The sequence below is a fragment of the Aotus nancymaae genome, unplaced genomic scaffold (genome assembly GCF_030222135.1).
Source record: "Aotus nancymaae isolate 86718 unplaced genomic scaffold, 86718_ANA_hifiasm-v0.15.2.pri h1tg000012l, whole genome shotgun sequence".
Classification (NCBI taxonomy): Eukaryota; Metazoa; Chordata; class Mammalia; order Primates; family Aotidae; genus Aotus; species Aotus nancymaae.
The window spans coordinates 41,769,714-41,783,262 of record NW_026988423.1 but is presented as its reverse complement, the minus strand read 5'-3'; the positions used below and the strand labels follow the sequence as shown (position 1 = coordinate 41,783,262).

At 38.7% G+C, this 13,549-nt stretch overlaps 1 protein-coding gene across 3 annotated transcripts in view; it reads right to left on the bottom strand.

The window, feature by feature from the left end:
• The window catches only part of LOC105714933 (S-adenosyl-L-methionine-dependent tRNA 4-demethylwyosine synthase TYW1), a 257,762-nt gene that overhangs the window by 13,784 nt on the left and 230,429 nt on the right, over positions 1-13,549 (bottom strand). The gene's annotated exons all lie outside the window — the stretch shown is intronic.

Here is a 13,549-nt window from a genome sequence, read left to right as displayed (position 1 = left end):
CGCCTGTAATCTCAGCACTTTGGGAGGCCGAGGCGAGCAGATCATTTAAGGCCAGGAGTTGGAAACCAGTCTGGCCAACATGGTGAAACTCTGTCTCTAACTAAAAAAAAAAAAAAAGAAAAAAAAAAGAAAGAAAAATGAAAAAAAAGGAACAAGGACAGCTTGGAGGTTGTTTTTGCTGGTTGTAGCTACAACTGTATAGTTTCTTCTTCAGGTAAGAAGAGGCAGAGATCACAAGGGCAGACTTGAAAATACACCTGACTGCCTGTGATGGTGGAATGCTGAGAGCTTTTGCCACCCTCTTGAGTTTACTGGTAATAAGTAGGATTCACATGGTAACAGTTGCCTGTGGAAACTTTTTGAGAGACAAAACTATAACAATAAGATTAAATTCTTGATATATCCAAGCGCAATTCTAAAAGTGTATCTGGAAGCTCATTTTCTGAAGTTTCCATCTTAATCTCCCATTTTGTTGGAGTGGAGCTAAATCCTCTCAGCAGTGTTACCAAAATGCCAATTCCTCTGATCCTTCTCTAAAAGCACCTGCTGCTGGGAGGAGTCAGGCCTCTGACGCGGGTGAGTTCCACATGGACGACAGGTTTTGCTAAGAGAACACTGCGCAAAACCTAAATGGAAATACAGGAGTCCCTTCTTATTCCAAGATTGGAGGATGTCGGGGAGGAGATAGCTCTTCTTCCCCTCCCTTACAAGTTTTACATCTCCAAGAAGGAGGCCCCTGTGATCAGTGCCTAATTATCTGCAGTGTCTTATCATGGCCAAACTCTCAGAGCTAAGGATTGTGGAGATCAAGGAGACTGCTGTTGGCAGTGTGGGGACAGGGGCTCTGTCTCCTGTTTCCAAAGGACATTTTACTTTCCTTTGCACGCCTGTAATCTTGGCTACTTGGGAGGCTGAGGCAGGAGAATCACTTGAACCCAGGAGTAGAGGTTGCAGTGAGCTGAGATCATGCCACTGCACTCCAGCCTGGGCGACAAGAGCAAAACTCTGTCTCAAAAAATAATAAAGATAAACAAGTATCAACTTGTTGAAAAGGAAACTTGCAAGAAAAGCACAGGAAAGTCTTTGTATTATGCTAAAGAATAGCAAAGCTAATTTACTTCAGAATTCAACTAAGTATAAATTTTAAAAATATCCGGGTAGAGGATTCTGGGGCGATGCTGGAGTAGAAAGCACTAGGAATACTTTTCCCCACCCAGACGAAAATTACACTGGCAGAATTTGTCTGATGTAACTATTTTGGAATCCTGGAGTCTACTGAAGGCTTCTAACATTCAGGGGAAGGCTTGACAGTCAATTGCAGTTATTTTCAGTCAGTCTCAGCTCTTAGCTCCAAAGCCGCTACCAGTGCCCGACGACTCAGCCCCATGGCAGGCAGCTGTGTACATGTTAAGGGAGCAGCTTGCATGCAGCTTCTGAGAGCCAGGATGGGCAATGAGAACACTGTCTCCAAAATATGAAGGATCTGTGTTCTTGTCATGGGAGTGTGGAACAGAGGCAGGCAGTCACTGTGCCTGCCAGGACCCCTCCCCGTCCGGCCTAAGTGATGTCCCCGGGGATTTCAAGGCAGTGCTTCCCCATCCCTACCTCTTTCACTTTTCTTTCTCCTCTTTGGGTGACATGCATTAAAGACTAAGACATTAAAAAATAAACATATTTACAGGGAAATTATAGTCACCATGCATGCCCAGGGAAAGGCGTGGTCTTCAAAAAGACCTGAAACGACCTTAAGTTCACACCTCGAGCTGATCCTTGGCACAGCCTTCAATAATCAAACAAAACCAAACAAAAAAAACCTCCAGCAAACACTGAGAGGCAAATAATCTGATTTCCAAGGTGGCCACATGATTAGATACAAATGTCCAGTTTTCAACAATAAAAATCACAAGGCACACAAAGAAACAGTCAAGTATGGCCCATTTGAAAGAAGACCACAAATCCCACAGAAACCGACCCTGAGAAAGAGTAGATGGCAGATCTACTAGACACAGACTTTAAAACAACGGTCTTAAAGACGCTCTAAGAAGGAAAGGAATATATGGGAAAAGTCAAGAAAAGGATATAGAAACAAAAAAGAAATATCAATAGGCATAGAAAACCTAAAAAGAAATTCTGGAACTAAAAAGTAGAATAACTGAAATGAAAAATTCATTAAAAGAATTCAAAGGCATATTTCCACAGGCAGGGGGATTAGTGAACTTGAAAACTGGATGATGGAAATGATCACATCTGAAAAGAAAAAAGATGGAAGAAGGGTGAACAGAGACCAAGGGACTGTGAAGCACCATCAAGTGAACTGACATTTGCACGTGGCAATCTCAGAAGGAGAGAGACAGAAGACAACAGACAGAAGCCTGAAGAAATAATGGTCAAATTTTTCCTTAAAGTTGATGAAAGACATAAATATAAACACTGAAGAAGTTCAATGAACTCCAAGGATAATGAACTTTTAAAAAAGACACACACCAAGACACATTATAATCAAACTGTCAAAAGTCAAAGACAGAGAATCTTCAAAGCAGGAAGAGAGAAGTGACTTGTCACACACACAGGGGATCCTTAGTAAGGTCATAGAAGATTTCTAATCAGAAATTTTGGAGCTCAGAAGGCTAAGATGTTTAAAGTGCTACAAGAATAAGAATGTCAACCAGGAATCCTATACTAGCAAAACATGAGGGAAATAAGACATTTCCAAATAAACAAAAGCTGAGGGAGTTCATTATTCCACTAGATCTGCCCTGTAAGAAATGCTAAATGGAGTCCTGCAGGTTGAAATGAAAGGACACTAGACAGTAACTTGCAGCTTCATGAAGAAGTAAAGGTAAATATATGGGCAGTTATAAAATTGATTGTTATAGCTTTGTCTTGTAACTCTATGGTTTTTTCTTTTCTTTCTTTTCTTTTTTTTTTTTTTTGAGATGGAGTCTTACTCTGTTTCCCAAGCTGGAGTGCAGTGGTACCATCTCAGCTCACTACAACCTCTGCCTCCTAGATTCAAGCAATTCTTGTGCCTCAGCCTCCTGAGTTGCTGGGATTACAGGTGCTCGCCATCACGCCCAGCCAGTTTTTGTACTTTTGTTAGAGACAGGGTTTCACCGTGTAAGCCAGGCTGGTCTCGAACTCGTGACCTCAGGTGATCCGCCCACCTTGGCCTCCCAAAGTGCTTGGATTACAGGTGTGAGCCACTGCACCTGGCCTCTATGTTTTGTTTTCTACGTTAAGATTCTAAAGTGTTAAAAAAAAAAAAAAAAAGCAATTATTAGTTTATGTTTTGGAACACACAATGTATAAAAAAATGTATTATTTTGCAACATCAACAACTGGAAGGGGTGGGGACAGAGCTGCAAAGGAACCTAGTTTTGTATGCTATTAAGTTAAGCTGGTATTAATTAAAACTAGAGTATGAAAACTTCAGAATGTTAAATGCAATGTCCACTGTAAGCACAAAGAGAATAGCTACAGCATATACACAAAAGGAAATGAAAAGGTAATTAAAATTTTTACTGCAAAGACTCAACACAAAAGAAGACAGTATTCAGAAAATGAGGGACAAAAAAGCTGTAAGGCATATGAGAAATAACAAAATGACAGAAGTAAATCGCTCCATGTCAGTCATTACTTTAGATGCATATTAATTAAACCCTCCAGTCCAAAGACAGAGATTGGTAGAATGAATAAAAAGATATGATCCCAGTATATGCCATCTACAATAGACTCACTTTAGATCCAAACATACAAGTGGATTGAAAGTGAAAGGATGGAAAAAGGTATTCCATGCAAAAAGAAACTGAAAGTCAGCAGGACTGGCTATACTAGTATCAAAGAAAATGAGAGTGAATCAAAAAGGTTTTGAAACAAAGAAAAATATGACACACTGATAAAAAGTTCAACAGAGCAAGAATATGTAACTACTGTAAACATTTAAGCATCTCATAACAGATAATCAACATATTTCCAACAAAGCAGATATTGATATAATTGAAAGGAGAAATGACAATTCTACAACAATACTCGAGACTTCAATACCTCATTCTCATTCATAGAGACAACAACCAGACAAAGATAAGCAAGAAAATAAAGCACCTGAAGAACACAATAAGCCAACTAGATTTAAAAGACACACAGAACACAACAGAATACACATCCTTCCCAAGTGCACATGGAAAGGCAGTAAGTCAGGCTACCAGTGAGGCCTAGATTCAAAAACATGGATATTATATAAAACATATTCTCCAAGAACAGCGGGATGAGGTTAAAAATCAATAAATGAGTGACACCAAAAAATTCACAAATTTGTAGAGATTAAGCAACACACCCCTAAATATTACCAATGGATCACAGAAGAAATCACAAAGGAAATTAAAAAATACAGACTAATGAAAATGAAACCACCACATATCAAAACTTACAGGACACAGTGAGAGCAATGCTAAGGGAAAAACTTATAGCTGTAAACACTGATTTTTAAAAAGACCTCAAATCAACAACCTAACTTTAAAACTTCAGGCACTAGAAAAAGGACACACTGAACCAAAAGCTAGCAGAAGGAAATAATAAAGATCAGAGCAGAGATCAACAAAATAGAGAATAGAAACAAACAAAAAAAAACCCAAAACTGGTTCTTTTAGAAAAGCAATAAAATTGACAACCTTCAGCTGGATGAATTTTTAAAAAGAGAGAAATAAGACTTGAATTACCAAAATCAGAAATGTTTTTACTACCAATTCTACATTTTTTTTTTTTGAGACGGAGTTTTGCTCTTGTTACCCAGGCTGGAGTGCAATGGCGCGATCTCGGCTCACCGCAACCTCTGCCTCCTGGGTTCAGGCAATTCTCCTGCCTCAGCCTCCTGAGTAGCTGGGATTACAGGTATGCGCCAGCATGCCCAGCTAATTTTTTTTGTATTAGTAGAGACGGGGTTTCACTGTGTTGACCAGGATGGTCTCGATCTGTTGACCTCGTGATCCACCCGCCTCGGCCTCCCAAAGTTCTGGGATTACAGGCTTGAGCCACCGCGCCTGGCCCAATTCTACATTTTAAAAAAAGCTGTAAGAGTGTACTATAAACAATGATACGCCAGCAAATGGATAATCTAGATGAAACAGACAAATGCCTAGAAACATGGAATCTACCAAGACTAAGTCACAAAGCAACAGAAGATCTGATCAGATTCATAACTAGTATGGAGATTAAATCAGTAATTTAAGATCTCCCTACAAAGAACATCCCTGGACCTGATGGCTTCACTTGTGAATTCTACAAAACATTTAAAGGGGAACTAACACCAATCTTTCTCAAAGTTTCCAAAACACTGAAGAGAAGGGAATACTTCCAACTCATTCAATGAGGTCAGCATTATCCTGATACTAAAGGCAGAGAAAGATCATACTAAAAGAAAACTGCATTATGAGTATCACTTTTGAATACTGACACAAAAATCCTCAAACATACACAAAAATACCATCAACCCAAATTCAGCAGCATATTAAAAGAATCATACACCATGGACAAGTGGGATTTATCCCTGGAATGCAAAGACGGATCCATGTAATATACCACATTAACAGAATGAAGGACAAAAACTACTTGCTCATCTCAATTGATACAGGAAAGGCATCTGACAAAACTCAACATTCTTTTGTGATTTTCATGATAAAAACACTCAACAAAGAAGGAATAGCTGGAAACTACCTTAACATAATAAAAGCCACGTATAAAAAAACCTCCAGTGAATATCATACTTAACAGTGAAACACTGAAAGCTTTTCCTCTAAAATCAGAACAAGGTAAGGATGACCATCTTCACTACTTGTTTACAACATAATAATGGAAGTTCTCACCAGAGCAATTAGGGAAGAAGAAGAAATAAAAGGTATCGAAATTGGAGAGGAGGAAGTAAAATATTTTTTGTTTGTAAATTATATGATGTTATATGCAGAAAATTATAAACATTCGGCCATAAAACTGTTTAAACTAATAAAGAAATTCAGCAAAGTGGCAGGATACAACGTTAACATGCAAAAATCAGCTGCATTTCCACATACTAATAATGAACAATCTGAAAAGAAAAAAACAAAAACAGGTTCATATATGATAGCCACCATAGGGAGAGGTGGCTCACACCTGTAATCCCAACATGTTGGAAGGCCAAGGAGGACAGACTGCTTGAGCTCAGGAGTTTGAGGCAAGTCTGGGCAACATGGTAAAACACTGTCTCTGCCCAAAATACCAAAATTAGCCCAGCGTGATGGCATGCACTTGTAGTCCCAGCTACTCAGGAGGCTGAGGTGGGAGGATGTCTTGAGTCTGGGGAGTGGAAGTTGCAGCAAGCTGAGACCATGCCACTGCACTATAGCCTGAGCAACAGAGCAGACTCCATCTCAAAATTAAATAAATAAATAAAAAGAAAACAAAAAAAAATACAATAGCATCAAAAATAATAAAATACTTCGAATTATATTTAACCAAAGAGATGAATGACTTGTATAATGAGAAGTATAAAACACTGCTGGAATAAATTAAAAAACACAAAAATAAATGGAAATACATCCCATTTTCATGGATTGAAAGATTTAATATTAAGATGTCAACAATGGCTGGACACGGCGGCTCACACCTGTAATCCCAGCATTTTGGGAGGCCGAGGCAGGCAGATCACCTAAGGTCAGGAGTTCGAGTCCAGACTGGCCAACATGGTGAAACCCCATCTTTACTAAAAATACAAAAATTAGCCAGGCATGGTGGCAGGTGCCTGTAATCCCAGCTACTCGGGAGGCTGAGGCAGGAGAATCGCTTGAATCGGGGAGGCAGAAGTTGCAGTGAGCCAAGAATGTGTCATTGCTCTCCAGCCTGGGTGACAAGAACAAAAAACTGTCTCAAAAAAAAAAAATATGTCAATACTACCCAAAGTTATCTACATATTCAATACAGTATCTATCAAAATAACAAAAAAAAATTTTTTATAGAAATAGAAATCTATCCCAAAATTCAAATGGATTCTCATGGGACCCTTAATAGCCAAAAACAATCTTGAAAAATAACACAAAACTGGAGGACTCACACTCCCTGATTTCAAAACTTACAACAAAGCTATAATAATCACAACACTATGATACTGGCATAAAGATAGGCATGTAGACCAATGGAATAGTGAGCCCAGAAATAAACCCTCACAAATACAGTCAAATGATCTTTGACAAGGGTGCCAAGGACCACTCAATGGGGAAAGGACAGTCTCCTTAACGAATGGTGTTGGAAAAACACTACATGCAAAGCAACGAAGCTGGATCCTTATCTAATACCATATGCAAAAATTAACTCAAAACAGATCAAACACCTAAACATAAGACTTAAAACTATAAAACTTTTAGAAGAAAACATATGGCAAAAGTTTCATGACACTGAATATAGCAATGATTTCTTGAGTATGGAGAACAGGCAAGAAAAGAAAGAATAGACAAATCGGACTTTATGAAAAATGTTAAAAGGCATGCATCAATCCCAGCTACTCGGGAGGCTGAGGCAGGAGAATTGCTTGAACCCAGGAGGCGGAGGTTGCGGTGAGCCGAGATCGCGCCACTGCACTCCAGCCTGGGTAACAAGAGCAAAACTCCGTCTCAAAAAAAATAAAGAAAAAATTAAAAATAAATAAATAAATAAAAAAGGCATGCATCAAAAGGCAGTATCAACAGAGTAAAAAGGCAACTCAGAAAATGGGGAAAAATTTGCAAATGATGTATCTGATAAGGGATGATATCCAAAATATATAGAGAATGCCTAAAACTCAACAACAACAACAAAATCCCAATTCTTTTTTTTTTTTTTTTTTGAGACGGAGTTTCGCTTTTGTTACCCAGGCTGGAGTGCAATGGCGCGATCTCGGCTCACCGCAACCTCTGCCTCCTGGGTTCAAGCAATTCTCCTGCCTCAGCCTCCTGAGTAGCTAGGATTACAGGCACGCGCCACCGTGTCCAGCTGATGTTTTGTATTTTTAGTAGAGATGGGGTTTCACCATGTCGACCAGGATGGTCTCGATCTCTTGAACCTCGTGATCCACCCGCCTCGGCCTCCCAAAGTGCTGGGATTACAGGCATGAGCCACCGCGCCCGGCCCCAATTCTTTTTTAAAGATGATACAGAAATGTGCACATAAAAAAAGTGCTCAGCATCACTTATTAGGCAAATGTAAGTCAAAACTACAATAACAACACAAAATATTGATAAAATTATCCACACGTCATGCCACACAACTAGTCTCAAAAAATACTCCAGATAAATATAAAGCAGAGCACGATATATGAAAATGCAATAAAATTCAAGTCAAAATAAAGAAAAATATTCATATGACAGATTTTAAAAATACTTCTAAATAATTCATGGATTCAACAAGAAATCATGACTGAAATTATAACATTCTTAGCTCTCAATGAAAAGAAAAGTGCTATAGGGCAAAATCTGTGGGATGCAGCTAAAGCACTACTTAAAGGGAAACTCATGGCCCCAAATGCCCACCTCAGCTTAGGAAAAAAGAGGTGCAGAAAATATTATGAGCAAAGTAATCAACTCAAGATAGAAAAACAACAGAGTCATTTCAAAGAAAGTAGGAAGGAAAGAAACAATAAAAACAAGCATTTTAGTGAAACAGCAAACGAGAAATAAGCAAAAATTCCAAATGCTGGTTCTTTGTAGTCACAGGGAAATAGACACACCTCGTCTATGATGGTACCAACTAGACAGACCTCTGGGCAAGACAATCAAGAAAAGATGAGATGAGACCAATAGTGACAATGATATATGATTACAGACTTGGTTGAGATTTTTATCATACAGAAAATCATATGTAATTTTTGTCAAAATTTTGAGAACTTAGATGAAATGCACAATATTATAGAAAAATACACATTAAAAAATGATTCAAGGAAAAACTTAAAATACTGCATTATAACCATCAAAGAAAAAAAAATCACCTATAGGAGGCAGCAAGCCTAAATGACTTCAGAGAACAAGCAACTTCAGGGAAAAGAAAGAAAGCACTCCTTACCTCCTATTATGAGATGAACATTACTTTGAGTCCAAGGTAGACAATGACAGTACAGAAAGGAAAAAGTACAGATTAATTTCACTTACAAGGACAGATGTAAACATACTGTGGTGGTTAATACTGAGTGTCAACTTGACTGGATTGAAGGACACAAAGTATTGATCCTGGGTGTGTCTGTGTGAGTGTTCCCAAAAGAGATTAACATTTGAGTCAGTGGGCTGGGGAGGGCAGACCCACCCTTAATCTGGTGGGCACAATCTAATCAGCTGCCAACAAATATAAAGCAGGCAGAAAAATGGGAAAAGGAGAGACTGGCCTAGCCTCCCAGCCTACATCTTTCTCCCATGCCAGATGCTTCCTGCCCTTCAACATCGGACTCCAGGTTCTTCAGTTTGGGGACTCGGACTGAGTCTCCTTGCTCCTCAGCTTGTAGATAGCCTATTGTGGGACCTTGTGATCATGTAAGTTAATACTTAATAAACTCCCCTTTATATACACACACATACACACACACACACACACATATATATGATAAACAGGATATATATATAGATACATATATCCCATTAGTTCTATAGGATAAATAAGATATATGTAGATATACATAAATATATAGGATCAATAGGATATATATATATCTTCTATTAGTTCTGTCTCTCTAAGAGAACCCTGACTAATACACATACCAAGTAAAATACTACACAACGAAATCTAAATGTGCAGGAAAAGTCATGCAGAAAAGGAAGAGGTGAGAAAAGAATAGAGGTGTCTTGAGGCCAGAGATCTCAATGAGGCTGAAAAGCAGGTTCACATAGTAGAACTTCTAAAAAGTAAATGCACTGGAAGAAACATGAAGAAGAATTCATTTTGTCCAGGAATGGCTTTAGTAAGTTTAATAGCTTGAGGAGTTATTACAAGTAAGAGTGGGCTACTCAATTGGATCAAAGGGAAGGGGCTATTAAGAGTTAAACTAGGTTAATTTTTTTTTTTTAACTAGTTTATTTTATCTTGAGAATTTGGCACTTGTGACTGAGTCAAGTGGGGCTGAGTGCTTGAGCTAATCTGGGGCTACAGCAGCCGTGTCAGGTGATTTGAAAATTAAAAAGCAAAAGAAGCCCAGAGAGGAAGGGGGAAGGGATAAAGAGATGGAGGAAGATAGACAGACAGGTGGAGGGGAGGAGTGGCCTGACAGCTTCTTAGTTCCTTGTCTCAGATGGGTCCATGGTGAATCCTATCAAACATTTAAGAAGAAATAACACTCATTCTCTGCAATATATTCCTGAAAACAGAAGCAGAGGAAACACTTCCTAACCCATTCTATGAGACTGGCATTATCCTGATAACCAAAATGAGATAAGGATACTACAAGAAAGGAAAACCACAAAGCAAGACACAGATTTAACATCAATAAAATGTTAGCAAATCAAATCCAACGATGTATCAAAAGAATTATATGCCATGACCAAGTGGGACTTATTCTAGGTATGGAAGGCTGATTCAACATTCAAAAGTCAATTAATGTAATCCATCACATCAGTAGGATTTAAAAAAAAATCACATGATCATATCAATAGTTGCATAAAATCAATCTGACAAACTTGCAACTGATTTATGATTAAAAACCCTCAGCAAACTAGAAACCAGAGGGAAACCAACCTAATAAACAATATATACCAAAAAGTCTTCCGCTAACATCATACTTAATGGTGAGAAGCTAGGTATTCCCCTATTAAGATCTCAATAAGGCAAGGATGTTCCCTCTCACCATTCCTATTCAAGATTATACTGGAGGTCCTAGCTAATATAGTAAGACAAGAAAAGGAAATAAAAGACACATAGATTAGGAAGGAAGAAATAAAACTCTCTGTGTACAGGTGACATGATTATTCATGTAGAAAATCCCCAAGAATCAATCAAAAACAAAGCCCTCTAGGAACTAATAAGTGATTATAGCAAGGTTGTAAGATACAAAGTTAATATATAAAAGTTAATTGCTTTCTTATATACTAGCAAAGAACAACTGGAACTTGAAATTCAAAACAATTGCATTTACATTAGCATCAAAAAACTGAAATATAAATCTAACAAAACATGTACAGGATACAAATATGTAGAAAACAAAGTCCTACTAAAAAAAAGAATCAGGCAGATTTCAGTAAATGGGAGGATATTCCATGTTCATGAATTAGAACAGTTTTACCCAACTGACAACAGTATTGAGTCTATAGATTCAGCTGAATCCCAGTCAAAATCCTAGAGAGTGTGGCCGGGCACGGTGGCTCACACCTATAATCCCAGCACTTTGGGAGGCCAAGGTGGGTGGATCACGAGGTCAAGAGATCGAGACCATCCTGATCAACAAGGTGAAACCCCGTCTCTACTAAAAATACAAAAATTAGCTGGGCATGGTGGCGCACGCCTGTAGTCCCAGCTATTGGGAGGCTGAGGCAGGAGAATTGCTTGAACCCAGGAGGCAGAGGTTGTGGTGAGCCGAGATTGCGCCATTGCACTCCAGCCTGGGTAACAAGAGTGAAACTCTGTCTCAAAAAAAAAAAAAAAAAAAAAAATCCTAGAGAGTGATTTTGTAGAAACTGACAAACTGATTCTGAGGTTTACAGGGAAAGGGAACAGATCTAGAATAGCCAACATAATAGTGAAGAAGAACAAGAGTGACACGGCTCAACCTGAAAACTTACTGTAAAGCTACAGAAATCAAGATTGCATGGTACTGGGGAAAGAACAGACACATAGATCAATGCAATGGAATAGGAAGGCCAGAAATAGATTCACACAAATACAGTCAACTCATCTTTGACAAAGGAACAAAGGTAATTTAATGAAGAAATGATAGCCTTTTCAACAAATGGTACTTTAATAATTGGATGTCCACATGCAAGAAAGATAAATCTAGATACAGACCTAATTTATCTCTTTCAAAATGGATCTTAGACTTAACCATAAAACATAAAACTTCTAGAAAATAGCGTAAGAGGAAATCCAGGTGACCTTGAATGTGGCAGTGAATTTTAGATACACCACCAAAAGTGGGATCCATGACAAAAAATCAGCAAGGCGGGCTTTATTAAAATTAAAAACGTTTGCTCTGAGAAGGGTATCATTAAGAGGATGAAGAGTCAACCACAGACTAAGAGAAATTTTTTTCAAAATACATTATCTGCCGAATAATTTGCATCCAAAATATATAAAGAACCCTTAAAACTCAACCATAGGCCCGGAGCCGTGGCTTACGCCTGTAATCGAAGCACATTCGAGGCCAAGGCGGGCGGATCACCTGAGGTCGGGAGTTCAAGACCAGCCTGACCAACATGGTGAAACCTCGTCTTTAAAAAAAAAAAAAAAAACTCAACCATAAGAAAATAACCAACTACCAGCCTAGGCAACAAAATAAAACCCCATCTCAAATAAAAATAAGCCAGGTACAGTGACACGAACCTGTAGCTACTTACAAGACTGAGTGAGGTGGGAGGATCCCGAGCCTAGGAATTTGAGGCTGCAGTGAGCCATGACTGTATCATGGCACTCCAGCCTGGGCAACAGAGTGAGACCTTGTCTCTTTAAAAAAAAAAAAAAAAAGAAAGGGAAGGAAAGGGAAAGAAAGAGAAGGGAAGGGAAGGAAAGAAGGAAGGAAGAAAGGAAGGGAGGTAGGGAGGAAGGAAGGAACAGCTGGATGCAGCAGCTCATGCCTGCAATCCCATCACTTTGGGAGGCTGAGGCAGGCAGATCACCTGAGATCAAGAGTTTGAGACCAGCCTGGCTAACATGGTGAAACCCTGTTTCTACTAAAAAATACAAAAGATTAGCCAGCTATGGTGGTGCGCACCTGTAATCTCAGTTACTCAGGAAGTGGAGGCAGGAGAATCGCTTGAACCCGGGAGGCGGAGGTTGCAGTGAGCTGAGATCACGCCATTGCACTCCAGCTTGGGCAACAAGAGTGAAACTCCATCTCAAAAGAAAAAAGAAAAAAAAGAAAAAAAAAAGAGAAAAAAACCAACCCAATTAAAAAATGGGCACAAGATCTGAGCAGGCACCTCGTAACAGAAGATACACAGATGGCAAATAAGCATATGAAAAGATGCTCATCATTATTTGTCATCAGGAAATTTCAAATTAAAGCAATAGTGATATACCACTACAAATCTATTAGAATAGCTAAATCTCAAAAAAAAAAAAAAAAAAACAAAAAAAACAAAAAACCCTGATACATACCAAATTCTGGCGAGGATGTACGGCAACAGGAAAAACCATTCGTCAATGGTGGGAATGCAAAATGGCACAGCTATTTTGGAAGAGAGCTTTTTACAAGACAACATAATCCTACCATATGATCCAGCAATTGCACTTAGATATTTACCCAACTAATTTGAAAACATATTCACACAAAAACCTGCACATTTATGTTTATAGCAGCTTTGTTCATAATTGTCCCAAATTGGAAGCAACCGAGATGTCCTTCAATAGGTGAATGAATAAA